General features: G+C 43.9%; 1 non-coding gene across 1 annotated transcript; it reads right to left on the reverse strand.

Moving 5' to 3' along the window:
• Positions 1-20,264: 20,264 nt before the first annotated feature.
• Positions 20,265-20,372, reverse strand: LOC125592179. The gene has a single exon (XR_007328026.1). It is a non-coding gene; the product is annotated as a small nucleolar RNA R71 (small nucleolar RNA).
• Positions 20,373-22,958: the final 2,586 nt, after the last annotated feature.

A 22,958-nucleotide genomic window follows, 5' to 3' on the forward strand; every position in this document is an offset into this window, starting at 1 on the left:
ACTACCCATCGATCGACACTAACGTCGACTATGCCCGAGACGGAGATTACTCAATTGGAAGTTGGGCAGATTGGTGTAGCCACGAGTAGAGACATTGGAGAGCTGAGTGAGTCTGACGAGGGAGAGCCAGACTTGAGCAGAGAAGAGCCAGACTTGAGCAGAGAAGAGCCAGACTTGAGAAGAGAAGAGCCAGACTTGAGAAGAGAAGAACCAGACTTGAGCAGAGAAGAACCAGATGAGCTAGCCAGCTTGTGGAGTGGACCAGTAACTAGATCAAGGCTGAGGGCACAAGAGGAGAGGCTCCAGGAGATAGCCAAATTCGTGGGTCTTGGATCAAGACAAGGAGATCAAAATAAACCAGCCTGTTGGTTTAATTTAATTACTTTGTAAGGGCTTCGGTTATTGGGCTTTCATTTAATTTAAACCAAAGACAATTAGGATTTTAAAATAAACCAATTTCAATTGGATTAGGATTAGAATTAGAATTAAACCATCCTGGTTTACTTCTAGGGTTTCTGTTTGTCGATTTCTTTAAGAGCATGGGGGGAGGCAGCTTGGTTTTCTCAACTTTCAATCTAAGAATTATTCAGTCAACTTTGTTGTCTTGTCTCTAGCTTTCTCTGTTCAGCTCAAGAACATTGATCTCACTTAAAGGAAGGAATTCCTGTGAATCCCATCTTAGACAATACAAGGTGATCTTGTGTCTTTGAGTAGCAAACCATCTCTGTCGCCATTCCATAGCTTCAGAGAGACGTCCATAGTCCAGCAGAGTGCTAGTAGCCTCCAAGGACATCCCTATTTCGTTCCCCTTCAAGTGATCCAGGAGCAGAAGCCATACCCAGGCTGCACCAAGATACCACTTCAAGTGATCTAACTACTGACGAATTTGGTATTTTCAGGGACCCAGATGGCTACGCAAGAGCAATCGATGGACGTGCACTGCACGTATCTCAAGAGGATATTGCAGACATCCTTTAGACGGCTAATGGAGCAGACAACCTCTTCGTGCAACAACACAACTTTCCAGAACACCAGCAGAAGGTTACAAAGGAGTTCTATGACATAGCTGGTGGCATAGATAAACGCTTCAAATAGAGGTCTCATCATCCTACTCGACCATCGATCGACGTTGACGTCTCAACATCGGTCGACAAACTTCCTGAATTTGGCAGAAGACCTTTTGATCTTTTCGATACTAGGAAATTCTACTAGGAAGAGAAAGATGAGTATGAAATCTACAGAGATGATCAGGGATACGCCAGTGATGTAGATGGACACACCATTCGTGTTCACAACAAAGATATCAGAAGACTTCTGGAAAGAGCTTCGAGAGATGACCAAAACTATATATGTCTTCTAGAACATGCTAGCTCATTCACTCAAACCAAGCTAGTACCAGAGATCTACACCAAGGACGAGATCAATGAGATGTTCTATGGATTCTGCGGCGAACAAGAGAAGAACAAAGAAGACTTCCAGATGAAGCTTGATGGAGTCTACTATCCATTGAATGATAGTATCAATTGGCTAATTACGTGCATGGAAGAGATGAGGCAAGACATAGCCAGAATTCAGCGTGCGATCAACATTTCTCGGCCTACATCGATCGACAGACGTCGACAAGCATCGATCGACAGTCACTTACCAGCATCAATCGACAACCGTTTACCAGCATTGGTCGATGACAATCCACCACACTCACAGATGATGAAGTTACAACCAGATTTTCGAACCAGGGAAGAGATATATCAGTTGGTAGAAGAGATCAACAGAGCTCTGGAAACTACATAAGAGAGGCTTGATAGGAGATGTGATGACATCTATTTCTCAATGGATCTTAGCATTAGTGCTTTGACTTCAAAAAAGAAGCTATTCAAGGGGAATTAGTGGAGATTCAGAGTTACATTGCCCGTCGACCAGAAGCATCAACATCGATCGACAGATGCAACAATAAATTAACCGACATTCACAGACAGACATCGGTCGACGAAGCTTCAAACCGAGGGAGGCTAGTACAAAAGGTGACATCAGATATGTCTGATACACACAACGCTGGAGAGGATATCTCAGCTGACACATACGCCACAGTTATGAGACATCAGTTCAATCTTGAGAGTCTTGGAGATAAATTGCAGAAGATAGAAGATGCAACTACAATAATGAAGGACAAATGGCGCAGAGGAGATGAAGCAATGCGAGACTTCACTGGTACATGGTTCAACAAGCGCAAAGAAGAGATGGAGACTTGTTTCCCAACAAGTGTCAGCTTTCAACATCACTAGCCCAAATCACCTCCAAACTCAAGCTAAATGACTATAAGAAAGCGCTGAGTGGGAGGCAACCCACTATTAGGTAATATTTATTTGGTTTTTATTAATCTACTATTTATGTTGGTTTTTACTTATTGCAGGTCATTATATATATATATAAAAAAAGAGATCCGAGTAGAAGATTGTCGTGAGTATCGACGGACGAGACAGTGTCGTCATCGATCGACAGAGCATCACCTGCCGCGACCGATATCAACATCCTTGCATCGGTCGACAATCATTCCGGTCTGGTATATCGTTCTTACTTGTTACATTAAGTACTTATTATTTAATTATCACCATAACTCCGACTAATTTTACACTGGGGACAGTGTAGTTTAAGTCTGCGGGGAGGTTTACTGATATTAGTTTATTTATGAATTTTAAAAATATTTTCAAACATAAAGTTTTTATTGAGTCAAGAAGGGGATAATGAACTTATTAGATTTTTGCTTGTTATCTTACCACTCTTTAGCACCATTCTAGACTTACTGATTGCAGATAGTACTAAAGATACTAAAGTGGATCAACCTGTCAACTATGTTACACTTGCTGAGATTGTTTGAAGGAACCAAAGCTGACCTCAAACACTAAAACTTGACACAACTGCTTGTCTTGGGGCTTGGTATACATGGGATCAGATTCTTCAAACAAGTCTGGAAGGTAAAGCCTTGTGTAGATAGATTTATCACCCTCTCTCTCTATTTTCGAAATATAGATATTAAAAACAATATATATTTATATATATACATATCTATTATAGATTTATTAGGAAGGGATTCGAACAGGACTTGGTGGCTACAACCATTAAGGCTTCCTTCAAAAGAATTCTATAGGTAAAAGATTAGAACAGGACTTGATTACTACAACCATTAAGGCTTGCTTTACAAATAATCCTAGGATATAGGTCAAAAAGAAGTGAACAAGACTTGGAGGCAACCACCATTAAGGCTTGATTCATGGAAGCCTGTCCAATCTTGGTCAATGATCTTGCAAATATAAGCAGACTTTGACTAAGAGAGAAAATTAGTAGATATAGAGGAAAGAAACTAATGTTTACCTGCAGGTCCAGATACTAGTTTGAAAATCCTTGCATCCTGTGATCAATACTCCCAAGGTAAAGCCTACACTTTTATTTATGCTAAGAAATGAGGTTGGTAGAGGGGAATGTCATACAAGATTTGCTAAGTTGTTAGCTAGATAAATTTGGTTGCTAAGCTAGGATATGGTATAATGTCCTTCTGTGATTAAGACTTCTTAGATGTGGATTGCAATATTGTAGAGGTGATGATTCTAAGTTTAAAATTGTGTGAGTCCCTCCTGTTTTCAAACTTCTTTAAGAGAGACTGCCTGTTTCATGGATTTTATAGACCATGGATTTGACCCACTTTCACTCATGGTTTATAGGTGTTTTTACTACAAATTATTATATTATAGAGGCTATTTATTATATTTATAAGATTAGGAGTGATTTGGAGATAAGTGATGATTTTGGAACTTTTTAGAGATATTTGGAGCAAGCACCCGAGATGACCATCGAGCTCGACCATCGGTCGATACTAAGGGAGAAATATCGATCGATGTTCACATCAGAACATCGATCGACAGGGAAGCGCGCAGAAAGCTCATTTGGTCACAGCCGACATCAATCCCAAGTCTTCACCAATTTACTAGATTACCCCTGACGATTTTTTAACCTAATTATATAAACTTTGCCACCATGTTAGAGGCAAAAGTGTGTTTTCTTGTGTTTCTTGTTTTACTATTATCAGCAAAAAGGGTTTTAGGATTTTGATAGATTGGAGAGAAGATCCAAAGTTATATTTGTGATTGGAACTCCATTAATATCTATTTACTATTCTAATGAAGTTTTCTTAGCTAATTCATGTTATGAATTGCTTGGCCATGTCTGAGTAGTTCCATTGTTAGATTTTAGGGTTTAAATAGGTTATCAGGGATTAGCTCCAACTATATATTGATGAGTTGTGATAATAATCATTAGGATTGTCATTAATGCCTGATTCTAGGTTAGCTACCTAGAACTTGCCCTAGGATTGTTAGATAAAAGTGATAGCTTCATTCTCATCCTGAAACCATTCTAATTGAGCTAAGATTCTTGCTAAAGTAAGGCGAGAGCTGATCTAGTGAGCTTAGTGAGCATCATTCAACCCGCGCATAAAGCTTAACTAGAAGCGCGTCGATCGATTTCCATATTGGATAATCGATCGACGGAGTGAAAGGTGTATCGATCGATATCCCTAGAGGATAATCGATCAACATTTCCTATTGATCGAACACTCTTGTTTGGGTCATTAGATCTAGTTAATAGACAAGTCCAGAAACGCGAGAGCTGATTGACTTGTTGCTTAGTAGTTGAGCTCTACATTATCATGCATGCAACTCATTAGGCATCTGTAGGATTATAATTCCAAGTTTCCTGAATAAAAACCTTAAGTCTAACTATTTCCTTTTAAGCACCAAAACCTCAACCAATCAAGCGAGCAATTACTTGCTCAACAAAACTGCAATTTTACATTTTAATCATTAAACCATCCTACTTAATAAATCCCATTAGATTTATTAGGTTCCCTAGCTCCTTGTGGATTCGATCTCTAAGTACTGCAATTGAACCTCTTATTTGAGAGAGTAAATTCACTCTTTACGGTAATTTGAGTGATATCATTGGTGAAATTCCCTACGACCTGAAGCATAAGGGCAATCAGAGGGGATCATGGACAGGGCATGAACCATTGAACGGTTCATGGAGAGGACACAACCGTTCATCTAAACTGTCTGACTGATCGATCTCAACCTTGGATCAATCCGATCATGCGACTAAACGGTCTAAGAGACTTAGGTTGAGGATGTAATGACCTAGCCATGGCCTAGACTCCATCATTTTATACACGCCTTTCACATTAGAACAACCAGAGAGGGTAGAAACATATGTGGTAACAAGTAAACAAGAGATAGAAAGGATATAACCGGCGGTTTGGCCTTAGATCCGATTGTCTAAGCCAATGGCTCGATGGTTACATCACTGGCCATGGACCTGTTCTCTAGTGTCTTAGAACCCTTCTCCAAGACTTTCTATTTGTTTCTGGTATCCAACGTGATCGCCTATCTCCTTCCCACACGATCTCTTCTCGCCGGAAAGTATAAACCACCGCAAATGGCCTCGTTTTGGTCGATCTCTCTCTCTCTAACTGTTTCTCTCTCTGTCTGATCTTTGTCTCTGTTTTTCCCTAAGGAAAGGATAGCCAAAATCGACCAGGAGACCTTGTATTTATAGAGAAATGAATCGGCAACCATCTTGGCGAACGGGTGCGACTTGTTAGCCGACAGGTGCAACTTGTTCCCCTTGCATCTTTTCGCCTATAATCGCCCCCAACGGTCCCTTTCCCAGTCGGACATGAGTCTGATCCCATTGTCCAAGCCCTTAGGCTGATCGCAAGTACCCATGGTCCCTCACCGGGCTAACCGGCCTTGTAACCGCTCGGACTCACCCAACTGACCGGATACGTTAACACTCTGTCCAGCTGAGTTGAGCTGACTCCCAGCTGTCCCAGTTGAGTGAGCTAGTTGTCCAGCTAGATGGAGCTGAATTACTTCACTTGAGCTACCGTTTCACTTGTTCCAGCTGATCGATCTTCGAGCTAGCTTCGCCCAGCTACTCAATTACTCGTCCAGCTCCATTTACTTATCTTTCCCATGATTTGATTAAGTCCCAACCTTCTGCTGAACTTAACCTTACGTTTTAGGCCATGTTCTGCTTGCCTTGATGTCCTAGGACCGGCTGGTGCGTCTCCTCAGATCATGGCCCATCCCATCGATCCTATCTAGGAACGGGGATGCTACATCTTCTTTGTGTTGGGGTCAAAATCGGTTACGACGAAATCAAAGTCAGAAACTTCCCGTCAAATGTCTTCTTTGTAAAAGACAGACAAAATTCAAAAGAATGGAGAAGTGAGAAAACCTAAAATCAAGTTCGTAACAATTCCACAAAGGATTCACACAATAAGTCTAGAAATGTTACTCAAGGCCTCAGACAACGGATCCCGGACAGAAAAACACCCATCGTCTAACTCCTCGAAGGGGCGAGCTGGACCGGATGCACCAACCAACTCACCCTTCGGCGAGTTGGATCAACCAGTCTGCCTTCGTCCCGTACTCGTAGCTCCCCCCCCTTCGGGATTGGATCAAACCCGCTCTTGTTTCATCTTGATCGGAGTCAGCGTTTGAACTTTACGATTTAAAAACCGCAAGAATTCGGATTGATCGTATAAAATGGCAACGGTTAGCTGAACACCTCGAATTGCCAACGCTATACGAGGAATCTGAATGTTCTTCAGAATCGACGTTGTTTTGAAAGCTCGCTTTTTATAAAATCATAAAAACGCCTAAGTCGGAAAACGGCCCAAAAGGGTCCAAAACGCGGCTAAGAGCCCACTTACGATTTTATACGAAATCAAACTCAATCGTTATGACGGTTTCCACAGTCTTAGGTTGCTAGAACTAGGGATCTCGCTGTGGGAAACGAAATTCACATTATCAATTTTCCGTAAAATAAGGAAAGATAGGAAACCCTAATATTCCTAGAGGTCCCGGATTGTCTGCGTAAACACACGAAAAACGAAAGAGACAGAGATATCAGAATATCGAAAATAAATTGCACAGTGGCGTATTAATTATTGATAAAAGGACAAGGTTACAGGATTTTCGAGAAACAAGACGGACAGAGTTTCGCTAGCCAAGTTGATATCAGAACAAGAACGAAAAGAGTTTAAGTAAAATCGAGCCGTCTAAATTCTAAATTTTCCTAAGCTAGCAGAGTTTTTCTAGGTTTAGGTCTCCCTTCGCGCCCTTGGCCTTAACTCCCCTTATATATGCCTTCTAAGTCGGTTCCCGCTTCCTTTTTTGCACCTAGGTCGAGTTCATCTCTTCGCGGAAATATTCCTTTTCTTCTCGATCTTCATCATTATCTTGGAAACTTGACACTTATCTTCCGATTTCGTGAGATTTATCTTCTTCCGCAAGTAAAGATAGACCGTCATAGCAATGTTGGGCTTGATTTCGTTACGAAATCGTAAGTGGGCCCTTAGCCGTGTTTTAGGCCTCTTTGGGCTGTTTTCTAACTTAAGCGTTTTTACGATTTGTTTGAAAGAACGTTTCTTGATGCGACGTCGATTTTCCGAGTAGGTTCACACTTCTCGTATATATAGACAAGTGTGGTGTTAAGTTAACCGTCGTCTTTTATACGATAACTGTGAACTTTATTCGGGAAAACGAGTTTTTGCGGCTCTTATTGTAAAGCTCTATTGGTAACTCCGATCGATACGAAACTAGGGATTGATCCGTCGAGGCTCGGTGAAAGGCATGAGGTCAGGTCCATGGCAAGAGGAGTTGGACGGTATGTTAAAATCCCGACGAGTGATGGCGTTAATCGGAATCTGCGGCTAAAATTGATTTTTCTCGAGAAGTTTTTTCTGATTATTTTAATGCGGAAAATTCCTTCTACTTTTGTTTCTTCTATAAGTATAGAGCTTCTCTTCTTCATTCTTTCCACATTCTCTCAACTTTCCAAATTCCCTTTGCACTCTCTCTTAGAAATTTCTCTCCACCAGGATGTCTTCTTCAAGCAACTTTCAGAAGAGTTGTGATGTCGAGATGATCAATGTGGGAACCGAAATTCGCACTATCGATTTCCGTTTAAATTAGGTAAGTTAGAAAAACCCTAATTTCTCAGAGGTCCCAAATATCTGCTAAACCATGCGCCAAGCAATCAGAACACAAAATAAAGATGAGAAAAATAAGAAATCGTAAAAAGAGAGCAAAAAGAAATCTTATTCCGAATTTGCGTATGAGCGTTACAACAACGTAGAAGCCTTGGCTACGAGAGCTTTCGACGAGATTCCTAGTTCTAATAACCTAAGACTGCAAAACCTAGTTGAGTCGCAGCTCGAGATAACAAAAATAGAAAGTTGCGTAAATGATCTATGTGGTAAGTTTGCCCTGAAAAAGTTCTCCCCTTGTGTCTCTCGCCTAGAACTCCTTATATACTCCCTCCAAGGTCGGTTTGAGCTTTCCTCTTTTACCCTTAAGCCGTCATAACTCGAAAATAGAGATATTCCATTTTTCTCTATCTTCATGATTATCCGCGGAAACTTAACATTTATCTGCGGAAATTTGACATTAACTTTTCTTGCGGACTAAGTATAAACCGCCATAGTATCTATGGGCTTTTTCCTTAAAAAAATCGTAAGTGGGTCTCTATTCTCATTTTAGACCAATTTGGGCCAGCTTTCGACTCGAAACGTTTATTACGATTTTAATCGATAAAGGTAAACTTTTCACAATTTTTATCGTAAAGTTTAAGTGATAACTCCAATCGATGGGAGTGAGAAATGATATGGCTGCGGTACATAGGAGCTAGCATTAAGGAGCAGACGAGAATGCATGTATTTGGGTCGTACCCGTTGATCGACGTTTGAGACAGTTCGGTCACTACGTAGCGACCTGATCCGCGCTGGATCGGTTGCTATGTAGCGACCGAACGAATGGCTTGGTCGGTCGCTACTTAGCGACCGACTCGTTTGCGGGTCGGTCACTACGTAGCGATCGACTCGTTTGCGGGTCGGTCGTTATGTGGCGACCTTGTTTGGACCCTTTTCCAATGTTTTACGAACGTGTTCTTGGACTATGGGAGTTTTTTCTCGATGGATCAACAGAGATTAGTGCAAGAATTCACCGCAAGGGTTAATGCCGATTTTTACAGATATTTGGATGTTAACTTCGCCGTCTCCGTTTTTGACCCCAACTGTTAGCCCCCCAGCCCGTTAGAATTGTTGATTACGATGAGATTCTAGCGTGCGGTTTGGCGATTTGGGCAAGATAGGCGTATCCGGACGAAGTTTATACCCAAGAATCTGTGGACAAATAGTAACTTTTAATGCCTATAAGAAGGGAGGTAACTTTCCTCACAATTTTCACTCACTTATTTTCATAAGAAGTTTCTTGAGAAATTTTTTTCCTTTCCTTCTCCTTCTCTTTTTTTCTTTAAGTTTAAAAGATGTCTAGCAGAAAAATACTTTGAAAAGAGGTACCTCCCGTGGTTCTTCGTCCGAGGGTGTTCACGATGACGATTTTCTTGTCCCGAAGGCTGAGTCCTTGCCTCACTCTATAGATCCTGCCGATGGGGAGGCGTATTGGATAGCGAGATATGGTTCGATAACTCCCCCCAGCGAGAAGTCATTTCCTTTCATCAGCCAGCGTTTGGTAGAAAAAAGCGTGCCGAGCAGAAGCACCGGTGAATTTCTCAAGGCAGTTCGGGCGTTCTGTCAGATTTCGGATGCGGTAGAGTTTCGAATTCCTTGTTAAGGGGAAAGTGCTGATAATCCCCCGGAGGGTTACTTTACCTGCTACGAGTCGTTCTTGGTGTGCTGTCGTCTGTGGTTTCCGATCCCTGAAATCATAGTCCATGTGTTGGACCGCTTCGAGGTATCGATAAGCTAGCTGAATCCCACCAGTTTTCAGTATCTCATTGGCGTCGTGATCTTGAGCTATGAGCATGGCATATCCCTTACCACCGACCACTTTGAAGCGATCTTTAGGCTGCAACTTGTCTCGAAACCGCACCTCTGCCGGTTGGTCCCTCGGAAATACATGACGGTGATTAAGGGGCTTATTTCCAACTCTAACTCGTGGACGTAGTTCTTCTTCTTTGTTCGTATAAATGCTGTGTCCGTCGAAGAAAATTGTATTCCACTGTTCTGGAGCAAGCCGAATGACAGTCCCTTCATCATCCCGCTCTACCCATTCCCCGAAGACGTGATCGAAATGAGGGATCTCCTCAGGAATTGTCCATTTTTCTGGACCTTCTTTACGCCCAGGAGAGTTCACAAGGCGTTGAGACTTGTGCATCCCGATCTTGGAGTGGGCGTAGAAGCGGATAATGATTCCGAGTCCGATGATCCTGCTCCTTGCGATGTTCCCACGGAGGAGACGAACGTGAGGTCCTTTAAGGGTAAAGGCATCGGTCTTTGTGATATAGAGTTTTCCGTAGATGACTCTATTCTTCCAGGATGGGATCCAGACCTTGCTTATGGTGACGCTAGTGGTTCAAGCGAGGTAACTATTCTGGATTTTGACGAGTTCTTTGCCGGCTTAGCCTCGAGTTTCGATCCTCCTTCGTCCAAGGACGAATTGGGAAGGTCCAAGGTAGTCGCGGAAGGATCACGCATAATCAACGGGGTTAGTCCCTTTCTTCTTTAGGAACTTTGCGGATAGAATCATGCGCTTCTCTTTTTCTTCACGTTGGTCAATTTTGCAGGGCCTGAACATGCTTGGCTCAGCCCTTGAAACGAGCCACAGGGAGGCCATGGTTTACCGCTTCGAGGCAGAGAAAGCGGAAAAGGACCTTGCGCGTATACAAAACAAAATTCGAGAGCGAGATTCGAAGCTTGCCAAGGATCACGACAAGGCCGTCCGTCGAGCGGAAAGGAGAGGTAGGAGAGAGGTGGTCGAGGTGATGAGAAACCATTTTTCTCAGTTCAAGACCGAGTATGGAAACCTTAAGGAGGCTTATTCCCTGGTGGGCGATTTTCGCGAGTGTCGCGGTTCGGTTGGTGCCCTCTGGAAGACGCAGGCAAACGACTTTGTTTTGAAGGATGAGATGGAACTCATGAAAGGTGGCATGAATGATTATGCTCATGCTGAGGCGCTTATTTCCCTGATCGATGGGAGGATTCTGGGATTCTGGGATCCTATTCTGGTTTCTCCTGATACGGAGGAGGTCGCGACTGAGGCTACTGGTTATGATGAGGAAGTGGATTGTCCCGCGGATGCATTCGGAGCTTCCATGTCCGAGGGTTTCAACTTTGATCTGTGGGGATCGAAGTTAGAATTTGACGGGAAGAGGTTTCCCCCTATCTTGTGTTTATGGCCGAGTGTAACTTTTATTATCTGTATCTGGCGAGTGTGGCCTTTATGTTGAGACTTTGTGTGGGCCTGTTTGGCCGCTTCGTTTTTATCAGGACTGGCCGTTGGTGGCTTCGAATCCCTACCATTTTGCGGTTTTGACAATTTATCGAACTACTTTTTTCTGAATATGTCTGAAATAAATATGAGTTGTCGTTTCATATTTAGTTCTAGCGAGACTTTCAATCTGTTGGTTTGCTCGAGATGTGAATTTTCGTAAAGTTACTTATTTATTTTTACGATGTTTCATGAACGTTAAGATATGGACGGAGAGACATGTTTTAAGATCTCGTATCATTTTTTAGATATCATGTCTTGAGATGTTAGCGACCATTGTGCTGGGATTAGGGCAAGACCTAGGTTTACTTTCGGTTTTAAGGTTTCTGCGGTGACTAGCCGGCTATCGAGCCGGCTATCGATTTTCCTGTTGCGATATCAACCTAATTCATACCGATTTAAAGTCCGCGATAGGTTCTCGGCTTATGCGACTTGTATGGAATGAATCGTGCATCTCTTCAGAGACAATTTTTAAGCCAACTGGAAGTGCTTGACCAAAATTTTGGATTTTTTATATAGCGCGCTTTTATCCTTGTGTCGGATGTTTGAGGATCAGAATTATCAGGGTGCGTTTGTTTAGGACGGCTGATGTGTTCGTCGGGGCCAATCGACAAGCAGGATGTAAATATTCGTTAAAATTTTATTGTCGCGTTTGGGCAGTTGTTCGTATAGTTTCGATTCTAACTTTGGCGACGTCTCGCTGTTACTTCGAAGGCTATAAATTCGTTTTAAGTTCTGAAAGGTTTGCGAATGTTTTGCGACTTGGACCAGATACGGCCGTTGACAAGAATTTAATGTTTGTAGAGATTTTTGAGTAGCTGAAGCGTAAGAGTTCATAAAGTGCGTATTGTAGTAAAAGTTTTAAAAAACTCGAGTACAATAATGCATGTTTTAAAACGTGGGAGTATACGAGTATACGTACCCACTCCCCCCCCCCCCCCCCCCCGCTTTTTAGAGAGGGGGATAGCTGAACTCGTCTTTCGACGAGCTACCTTTGTACCCCTTTCTAGGATCAACCCATCTCGTAGTTCTATTTTATGCCGCGAGTGTTTCTACTCGGCGGTTGGTTCTGTGTTGACCGCCTTAATCGTGGTGACTGTGGCAGGATCAATGTATTTGTCCGGGTTTTTCTTTTTCGGTTGAGTGACAGCGTTGACTTTGGAATCAGGCTGAATTTCGATATCCGAGGCGTTTGCTCCAGCAGACGATGTCTGGTCGTCTTTCTTTGAAGTGTTTTCGGCCGAAGGCTGAGTTAATTTCGTGCTTTGCGCCTTATCATCGCGGTGGTTGTGATTTGTCTTAACATATGCTCTGCGAGAAAGCAAAGTCGCGACTGTTTCTGACAACCCTAGATGGCAGCAACCCCGCTCTGGGTCAGAAATTTGATGCCCAGGTGATATGTAGACGGAACGGCTTTCATGGCGCTCAGCCATGGGGTTCCCATGATCATATTATACATGGCAGGATGATCGACCACCGCGAAGTCGATGATCTTGTGACTTCCTTGGCCATGACTGGTAGCCGATTGATCCGAGAGTCATTGACGTTTCGCCTGAAAAACCCGTCAATGGTGTTGGTATTGGAGTAATTTCCCCGAGTTCGATGTTCATCCTCTTGAGAGTGTCACGGAAGACAACATTAACCGTGCTCCCTGTGTCAATGAGGACTCTTGCGACTTCCAGATCCCGTGTGACGAGGTCTATGACGAGTGGATCGCAATGAGGCTGATCGATTCCGCCGGCTTCCTCTTCCGTGAAAGTTATCGAGTTGCTTTGACCATCTCGGGGAGGAGACCATGTAGGCCAATTTGCACTTTACTCGGCCTTTCGCTGGTAGGGCTTGATGGCCGAGACAGTGTCGTTGCAGTACTGTGATCCTCCGATGATCATGTTCACTCTGCGACGATTGTTATCGTTTCCTTTGTCGTCCGATCTCCTTCCGCGTTTATCCCCTGCTTGATTTCTCCGAGGAGAATTTTATGCAGGTGGACTTTTGTCGGTTTTGGGAGGACGATCGGTGTCAAGGATGAGATCTCTAACACTGGTTACTTCGGAGAGCTCTCCAGCAAGTAGCTTTGCGGCCAGTCTCGCTCCCAAGACTTTGCAGTTAGTCGTCGAATGTCCTCGAGTCTGGTGGAACTCGCAGAAGGTGTTTTCGTCGTATCCTGGATTGTGAGTCCATGTATTATCCGAGGTTCTGCCTTGTTCCAAACTGACTGCGTAGTTATGCGCCCCTTGGAGTTCTTCCCCCTCGTGATTGACGTACTTGTCGTTACGAGAGTTTTTCTTCTTAGTCTTTTGGTCAGCATCTTTCGAGGACGTCCTTGTCGGCTTATGTTTTTGCGACAAAACTTTGGTTTCTTCCTCGATTATGATGTAGTTTGTTGCCTTGTAAAGGGCGTCTTGGATCGTTTGTGGTTTGTCGAGGGTTATCCATTTTCTGAATTTCGACTTGTACCAGAACGTTTTTCTTAGTGCGTCTATGGCCACCTTGTCGCTTATTCCGCTAACCCTTGACATAACCAGCTTGAATCGGCTAATGAACTCGCGGAGAGGTTCGTCTTCTCTCTGGGATAGACTCCAGAGATCGACATCATATGTTTCTCTATCTATGAACAAAGAGTACTGTTTGAGAAATTCTTATGCGAGCTGGCGGAAACTTCCGATGGAGTTTCGTTTAAGGCGTGCGAACCATTCGAGCGCCGCTCCTTCCAGATTTTTGACAAACAGACGGCAGTAGCCGGCGTCTTTTTGGCTCTCCTTCAGTCTGGCCCTTCCCTTCGTGATGTGGAAGGCTTGAAGATGCGCTTTAGGATCAGTCGTACCATTGTATATTGGTACTTTGAATTTTCCCGGGTCAGATACCTTGGTATCAGAGTTGCGAGCAGTGAAAGGTGTTTGCCGAGATCCCTCAGGTAATTTGTCGATCTCTGGGGCAGCGCTGGTAGCATGATGGATCTGGGACTTCACGGCCCTTACTTCTGCTGCAGTTTTAGTTATGTAATCGCGAAGGTCGCGTATGTTGAATTTTTCGCCAGCAGCTTTCCGAGCATGTCAGCGTTTGCTGCTAGTAATCTCGGTCTGTTTTTTGGCTAACTCCTCTTGTTCGACCCAGTAGAGGTTTTCCTCTTCTTCCGTCATAGGTTTATCGAACAGAGAGTCTTCCCGAGCCGAACGGCTTCTGGTTCTTCTTGGATGTACGTCAGTGTCCTCTTCCGTATCGTCGGAAACGTCAGTGGGATCCAAGTTGACAGGCTCGACTTCATCGACCTCTGTGTCCCTTGCGGGAGGTAGAGGGTTTTCAGAGTTCTGTTTCTCAGCAGGGGATGCTTCTTTGGGGTTTTGACCCGAAGGACGTTCCCGCGACGTTCCTGGCTTGTCCAGTGGAGTTGTGAAGTCGTGTCTTTTTCTGCGAATTTTTGTGGTTCCGCTAGGACGGATTGCTCGAGTCCTTGCTGTTAAGGTTTCGACCTGTTTAGTCAAGGTGTTCACGAGTTTATCATGTTCTTCCGACCTTTTTTCATAGGTGGCGAACATCATTTTAAACTACTCGAGCGTTTCGGCGTTGGCTGGTGTGTTGGCCGCGGAGACATCCGCCGCTGGAGTGTTTAGATTTTGGTTTCTTCCTTCGTTTAGAGGAGTCTGCAGGTTATTTATGTCGTCAGATGTCATGTCTGGTTGAGCGTCTTGCGGTTGAGAGTTAGATTGATTCGTACCCCCCCCCCCTCTTTCTAGCGCCAAACTGTGGGAACCGAAATTCGCACTGTCGATTTCCGTTTAAATTAGGAATGTTAGGAAAACACTAATTTCCCAGAGGTCTCGGATATCTGCTAAACCACGCGCCAAGCAATAAGAACACGAAATAAAGACGAGAAAAATAAGAAATCGTAAAAAGAGAGCAAAAAGAAGTCTTATTCTGAATCTGCGTATGAGCGTTACAACAAGGTAGAAGCCTCGGCTACGAGAGCTGTCGGCGAGGTTCCTAGTTCTAATAACCTAAGACTGCAAAACCTAGTTGATTCGCAGCTCGAGATAACCAAAATGGAAAGTTGCCTAAATTCTCTAAGTGCTAAGTTTGCTCTGAAAAAGTTCTCCCCTTGTGCCTCTCACCTAGAACTCCTTATATACTCCCTCCAAAGTCTGTTTAAGCTTTCCTCTTTTACCCTTAAGCCGTCATAACTCGAAAATGGAGATATTCCATTTTTCTCGATCTTCATGATTATCCGCGGAAACTTAACATTTATCTGCGGAAATTTGACATTTTAACTTTTCTTGCGGACTAAGTATAAACCACCATAGTATCAATGGGCTTTTTCCTTAAAAAATCGTAAGTGGGTTTCTAATCTCGTTTTAGACCAATTTGGACCGTCTTTCGACTCGAAACGTTTATTACAATTTTAATCGACACAGCTAAACTTTCCGCATTTTTTGTCGTAAAGTTTAAGTGAAAACTCCAATCAATGGAAGTGAGAAATGATATGGCCGCGGTACATAGGAGCTAGCATTAAGGAACAGACGAGAATGCATGGATTTGGGTCGAACCCGTTGATCGACGTTCGAGACAGTTCGGTCGCTACGTAGCGACCTGATCCGCGCTGGATCGGTCGCTACGTAGCGACCGAACGAATGGCTTGCTCGGTCGCTACGTAGCGACCGACCGAGTGGCTTGGTCGGTCGCTACGTTCGCAGGTCGGTCGCTACGTATTGACCGACCGAGTGGCTTGGTCAGTCGCTACGTAGCCTAGGTATGATGACTACTTTGGCTTACGTTTCCTGCTTTAAAGTTCGCGATATGTTCTCGGCTTACATGACTTGTATGGTTGGAATCGAGCATCTCTTCGAGGACAATTTTTAAGTTTCCCGAAAGTGCTGACCAAAAATTTTGGATTTTTTTTATATAGTGTTATTACTCTTGTGTCGGGTGTACGAGAGCTATCTCTATGAGATGACCTTAAGAGTTTGTTGTGATCAACAACAAACTTATCGGTAGATATTACCGTTTTAGACTCTTCGCGAAGGATACGTGTTAAGAAGGAGTGTGTGCTTCATAGTCGTGGGCGGACTGTTTTAAAAGTGAGTGTTCCTTTTCGGAAAGTTTTTGACGAAAAAGGAATCCTTTGAGCGTTAGCGACGTCTCGCTGTGCTGAAGGTTGAACGTTTTACGTCGTTTTTCAAGTTCTGTGTGAAGTGTTGCTTAGTGGTAGTATTTCTTGAGGTGCATCGCGTTCCAAGTTCTCGGAATTTTGATGTCCTGCATGTTTGCGATTTCGTACGCGCCTGGTCGGACCACTTTTATGATTTTGTAAGGTCCTTCCCAGTTAGTTCCGAGTTTTCCTGCATTCCGCTCGACGGTGTTATGGAAAAGTTTTTGTAGGACTAAGTCGCCTTCTTTGAATCTGCGGCTGCGTACATTAGTGTTGTAGTACTTTGCAACCGCTTGTTGATAGTTCTGGACTCGTATAAGGGCCTGGTCCCGTCGTTCGTTGATAAAATCAAGCTCGTCCTGCAACATTAGATTGTTTGAGTCTTCTCGTTCTGGGAGCAATCTTCTGCGTCCTCCGGGAAATTCGACTTCCGCTGGGATCATACATTCTGTTCCGTATACGAGGGGAAATGAAGTCTCTCCCGTTGCGTGTCTCGGAGTAGTGCGATGTGACCATAAAACTCCTTCGAGTTCTTCGGCCCATCTACCCTTTTTTGCGTCCAACCGTTTCTTAAGCCCATCAAGGATGGTCGTTAATGGATTCGGCTAGGCCGTTGCATTGCGGGTATCTAGGAGTTGATTTGGTCAGTCGTATCTTCCACTTTTCGCAGAAGGCTTCGAATCTGGTCAAAATAAACTGAGATCCATTGTCCGTTACGATTTCGTTTGGGTCCTCAAGTCTGCAGACGATATTTATCCATACAAAGCTTTCGACATAGGTGTCTTTAATGCTTACGTAGGAGTCTGCTTCGACCCATTTTGAGAAGAAATCCGTCAAGACCAGCAAGAATCGTTTTTGTTTTGACTTGTGCATGGGTCCGACTATGACCATCGACCATCGCATGAATGGGTATGGTACCGAGATCGACGAGAGAACCTCAGCCAGTTGATGGTAGTAGGGGCGTGCCTCTGGCATTTTTCGCATTTTCGCGTGAAGTTCTCGCAATATTTAATCATCGTTGGCCAATAGTGTTTGTGGCGTTTGATTTTGACTGCGAGGGACCTTCCACCTGAGTGATTTCCGTAGGATACAGAGTGGACCTCTTCCATTATCTTTCGTACTTTCTCCCCTTCTACACAGATCATGAGCGGTCCGGAAAATCTCCACTTGTAAAGTTCTCCGTCAACCCCGACGTATCATGCGGATTGGGTTTTAATTTTTCGGGCTGCCCATTTTTCTGTTGGGAGTTTCCCGTCGGCGATGTATGCGAGGATTGTCTCTGTCCAGGGTTTGTCGAATCCGTACTCTTATGGGTCAGAATCTTGTAATACCTGGACATCGATTTCGTCGGGATCGCCGTCTGGTGAATCGATCAGGTTTATGATGAAAGGCGGCCCGGTGCTAGGATGTTCTATGAATTCCACGGGAATTACCCTACTCAGACCTGGATCCGAACTAGACGCCAAGGCGGCTAATGCGTCGGCCTGGGCGTTTTCGGAGCGAGCAATCTGGGTGAGAACAAATTGATCAAAATTTTGAGCCAAGCTTTGGACGAGTTTTAAGTAAGCATCCATTCTTTCATCCCTTCTTCGTATTCCTCGCTGTATTGACTTGCGACAAGTTGGGAATCGCAGTAGGCGTGAATGTTGCGTAATTTTAAGCCGTGAGCCAATCGTAATCCCACGATTAGGGCTTCGTACTCGGCTTTGTTGTTTGAGGCGTGCAAAACCAGTCGGAATGACAGTTCCAACACTTCCCCCGTTGGCGACGTGAGTCTGATCCCGATTCCAGAGCCTTGTTTGGAAGAGGATCCGTCGACGTGGAGAGTCTAGGTCGAATCGGATTCTCGGTTAGTCGTTCACCATGTTGGGAGCTCTACTAAGAAATCGGCGAGCTTGCGATTTTGCGCAATCTTTTGCTCGGTTTTTAACCTAATAGTTATATACTTGCCTAAGTGTTAGGAGGCAAGAGAGTTTTTGGCCACCATTGTATTCTTATTTTCAGCAGAGAGTTTTAGAAGAGAAAATCATAGAGAGATTTGTGATTGGAACTCCATTGATTCATCTATTCTATTCTATGCAGTTTTTATCTATATTTTGTGTCATGAATTGCTTAGCTATGTCTGAGTAGTTTACTTGTTAGATTAAGGGTTCAAATAGGTTAGAGGGATTGGCCCCAACTATAGATTTGCTAAGTTGTGATATTCATTGATTGATTGTTCATTAATGCTTGTTTTAGCCTTGCTAACTAGAACATGAACCTAGGAATTAGCATGAGTCAAGCATCCTTGACCATCTTGTCCTGAATCTAATATGTCATGCTAGGACTGCTAGAGAGATGCTAACCGCTGATCTAGGAGACTAGTGAGCATTATCAACCTGCGTCTAGGGCTTAGCTAGAAGCATCGATCGATATTGTCTTCTTACAATCGATCGATATTGCGAAAGGTGTATCGATCGATATCCCTATAGGATCATCGATCGACACTTTCTTGTGATCAAAAGACGACAGCTGAGATCCAAGATCTAGTTAGTTAACCAGTGAAACATTGCCATCGCTGATCACTGTGATTAAGGAGTTGAGCTCTAATATATCATGCATACAACTGTTAGGCATCTATAGGATTATAATCTCCAACACCTGAATAAAAACTATGCATCTAATATCTTCCAATAAGTTACACCCCCAACCATCTTGTTAGTCGAGCAATAGACTTGCTCAATTAGGATTGATATTTACTTTTAAACCATAAAACAACAAACACTTAGAATTAATAATTTGACTAGATTTAATAGGTTCCCTAGCTCCTTGTGGATTCGATCCCTAAGTACTGCAACTGAACCTCTTATTTGAGAGGGTAATTCACTCCTTAGGGTAATTTGAGTGGTATCAAATTTGGCGCCGTTGCCGGGGGAGCTTTGATCGCCATTAGATTTAGTGTTATTAATTCTTATTCTTTTCTCTACCCGCAATCTGACACAAAATATTTTCTTGTCATTTCAGGTGCATGCCCAGCAGTACCAGAAGCAACAAGGACAAACACCTGCTATCTCAGTAGATCCTGCTCAGTTGGAACAAACGATCTGCAAAGACCAACAATCCACATTGCTCGATGCAGCATCTTTCACGTCGACCGATTCTCACTCCCAACCGTTGACCGACACCCGACCTTCATCATCGACCGATCTACATCGTTCGACATCGTTCGATACTACACCGTGTACATCGATCGATCATCAGTCGCGAAACATGGTTGCGATTGTTATTCTCAGACCGGACGAGAATGAAAACCTGTATGACCAGGATGGTCATCTGCGTAATGCAACAAGTTAGAAAATAGACGCTCAGGGGAATGTAATCCATGATACTGATGCTACAGGAGCTGCTCAACCTGTAGAAGACGCTGCTCAACCAAGGGCACTGGCTGACTACAATCATCTAGATGAGTACTACGCCAACAGATCAACTATTCGACTTCTAGAGATTCAGAAGCATAATTTCGAACTGAAGCCTCAGTATTACACACTCGTGTCGCAGATACCCTACTCTGGGTTACCGCACGAGCATCCTATGGACCATCTAGAGAGGTTCGAGGATCTTATCGCTGCTATTCGTATGGATGGAGTCCCCGAGGACTACCTATTGTGCAAGCTCTTCAAGTATTCTCTGACTGGAGAAATGATGCACTGGCTTAAGCAGCTACCCACAGGATCTCTAACATCCTGGGACGACATCAAGAATGCTTTCTTGCGAAACTTCTTCGATGAGGCACGCACTGAAGACTTGAGGAGCAAAATTGCTACATTCGCGCAGGAGACTGGAGAGTCTTTCAAAGATGCGTGGATCAGATTCAAGTTCTTCCAGCGAGACTGTCCACACCACGGATTCAACGAAGTGCAACTGCTGAGCACTTTCTTCAGAGGTATCGCCTTGAGGTATCAGATGGCTCTTGATACAGCTAGCGAGGGAAACTTCAACACCAGGGATCCGGTGGAAGCTTTTAGATTGATAGAAAATCTATCAAACAGCAGCAGCACCAAGAACACTGACTTTGAGAGGAAGAAGTCTGTTGCATCCCTAGGGGAAGAGCAGATGGATGAAGTTAGAGAAAAATTAGATGTGTTTCATGAGCTTCTTAGGAAGCAGGTCTGCTCCGCTGAAGGAGAAGTAGTTGTAGACATGGAAGGAGAAGAAGATGTAAACTACATTGGAGGTACTGGATTTCAGAGGTCTGGAAACCAGGGTGGAAACAGGAACTTCTATGGCAATGGTCAGAGGAGTAACCATAGTTCAGAGGAGTAACCATAGTTCACAGTTCCAGAAACCTTTCAGCAACAACAACATAGGCTATGGAAACTCATTTTACCAGAATCCACCACCACAGACACAGGAAAGCAAGATTGAAGCAATGCTTGACAGAGTTCTGGAAGGACAGCAACAACTCACTGGGGACTTCAATGGGAAGATAGATTCCACCTACAACAGTCAGAATACAAGAATTGAGACCTTAGGGACTCAGGTGAGGAAGCTTGAAATGCAAGTGGTTCAGAGTGGAGACACTGTAAAGAGGCAAGAAGCCTTGGCTAGAGAGGCAGGAGTTGAGAAAGCAAAACACCACGTAAATGCCATCATAGATGATGATTTCTGGCAAGTGTGAAGCATGAGAAGCTTGGAGAAGCAGACTTCAAAGTTTAAAGCTCCATGGTGTCGACCGATGTCAATGGATGCAAATCGCTCGACAGACCATGACAAAGATCGATCGATGGATTACTCTAACCATCGATCGACGTCATCTGCTAAATCGACTATTGAGTGTAGTGCAGTTCGGATCATGAATCATGAGAAATTCGCAGAAAAACATAATCACCCACCCACCCCTTTCTACGTCAAAATCGATCGACGGCATGAGCCACCAGTCGACCGACAGAGAGATCGACGGACACCTCTCACCTACCGAGTGCGATTACCATCTATTGATAGTGCCTGAATCAACGCACTCAGACCACCCCGTAAACCTTTAGCAAACCCACCAGAACCTACAACCAACCCTTCAGACACTACACCAGAGCCTATGAAAGTTGATGAGGCAACTGAAGGGAGAAGGTTAAGGAAAAGAAAGGAGAAGATTCCTAAGAACCTTAAGAGGGAAGCTAATGAGAAGGAGATGGATGGTTTCACTAAGAGAGTCCTCAGAATCCCAGTGGAGAAACCTTTTGATGAAGTTTATTACACACACCGGTTGTGGATGTTCTTCAGAGAGACTAAGGAGACTGAGGAGGCCATTAGGAGAATGTTTCATCATGTAGGGAAAGGATGAAACTAAGGATCACATTGAAGAAGAAGAGTGATCCTGGGAAGTTCGCAATACCATGTGTGGTGAAGGGTATTGAATTTCCCCATGCACTTTGTGACACAGGGGCATCAGTCAGCATACTACCTAAGGTTATGGCAGACCAGCTGGGTCTAAAAATAGAGCCTTCGTCAGAATTTTTCACCTTCGTGGACCTTTCAGAAAGAACCTCAGGAGGCATCATAAGAGACCTTGAGGTACAGATTGGTAATGCCCTTGTCCCAGTAGATTTTCATGTCCTGGACATCAAGCTTAACTGGAACTCTTCACTTCTGCTTGGAAGGGCTTTCCCGGCTACAGTAGGAGCTGTATGTGACATGAACACCAACAGATTGTGTCTGACACTGATAAATCCAGATGTCCACTATGACCTAGTTCGAGTTGTGAGACAACAGGTCAACCTCATGGAGCTTGGATATGATCTTGGCTACATTGCAGTATGCCATTGTGGAGCAGAGTACGAAACAGAGTACTCCGAATCGATCGACACTCTCACTGCATCATCGATCGATTCCAATGAGTCACCGACGACCGATGAACACTATCCCACGTCGCTCGACGGGAATCAACCGGTAGACCACTTCACATTACCAGATCAGTGTTATACAGACTTTGCCTTTCAACAACCCAACAAAAGAGGATGTGATGACTATTCAATAGGCAGTTGGGCAGACAGTGGATTCCATAAAAGTTTTGCAGTAGAAACTGTAATTCCTTCATCCAATGAGGATCCTACTGAGGAGTATGATGAGGATTACTGGAAGGAAAGAGCTATAGAGATTGCTATGCAGGATGAAAGATATTTAGGCCATTCCTTCAACAACACGTCTCCACCATCGATCGACAGAGTCTACTCAGCATCGGTTGATACCCACCCTCATCCAGCAAAACGATCTTATGCATCGATCGATACCACACCAGGTACATCGATCGATATTAAAGCCGCCGCCTTTGAAAATGAAAAAGGGAACGCTCCAAATCGATCGACAATAAGGCGCCAGCATCGACCGATAAACACTTGGTCGCATCGATCGATACCACCTCTACACCAGACGCCGAGCAGCTGATACAAAACAAAATGCAGTCAATGCATGAGGAACTGAACGAGCTATCAGCATACGCC

Source organism: Brassica napus, chromosome C8 (genome assembly GCF_020379485.1).
Source record: "Brassica napus cultivar Da-Ae chromosome C8, Da-Ae, whole genome shotgun sequence".
Classification (NCBI taxonomy): Eukaryota; Viridiplantae; Streptophyta; class Magnoliopsida; order Brassicales; family Brassicaceae; genus Brassica; species Brassica napus.